Source organism: Octopus bimaculoides, chromosome 24 (assembly GCF_001194135.2).
Source record: "Octopus bimaculoides isolate UCB-OBI-ISO-001 chromosome 24, ASM119413v2, whole genome shotgun sequence".
In the NCBI taxonomy this organism is placed as follows: Eukaryota; Metazoa; Mollusca; class Cephalopoda; order Octopoda; family Octopodidae; genus Octopus; species Octopus bimaculoides.
The window spans coordinates 17,246,356-17,247,010 of record NC_069004.1 but is presented as its reverse complement, the minus strand read 5'-3'; the positions used below and the strand labels follow the sequence as shown (position 1 = coordinate 17,247,010).

At 35.1% G+C, this 655-nt stretch overlaps 1 protein-coding gene across 4 annotated transcripts in view; it reads right to left on the bottom strand.

Moving 5' to 3' along the window:
* The window catches only part of LOC106879130 (uncharacterized), a 74,801-nt gene that overhangs the window by 38,639 nt on the left and 35,507 nt on the right, over positions 1-655 (bottom strand). The gene's annotated exons all lie outside the window — the stretch shown is intronic.

The following is a 655-nucleotide window of genomic DNA, read 5'->3' as shown; positions in this document are numbered from 1 at the left end:
ATATATATATATATATATATATATATATATATATACAAAGTATGGGCGCTTGGTTCACAGTTTATCTAAACAATTAGGTACACTAGGTAAGTGCTGTAATCGATTACTAGGTCTCCAAGGTTATGGGCCGAGGCAGTAGTTATGGAGTGATTGCAGATTTCCAATGCAGTGGATATACAATTGTTAAGCAGGACAGCAAACATTAAGGCAAGGCAAACATCTCAAGTCATATACAATATTATTATAGGAAGAAATTTAAAATCTTACAGCTGTTTCTGGGAAAAACAGGGAAAAAATAGGGAAAATGAGAATGGTATATATTAATGAGGTGACAACATAGAGGAAGGTAGTAAAAGAATAAGGAGATTGAAAGAAAGAAGAAAAAACTCGCATAAGAGTTCATAGTTCAACTTTTCGAAGTTATAGGAACCAGAGCATGAGTCCTGAGGTGCAATCCTGCATAGATCCAACCCACATGGATATACACAGGATTGCACCTAAGGACTTACGCTCATGGATCTATTTTTTCTTTTTTTCCCCTATTTGTCTCTGATGACAGAATATCCCATACTTGGGGATATCCCAAAAACAGCAGTAAGATTTTAAATTTCTTCCTATAATAATACTGTGTATGACTTGAGATGTTTGCCTTGCC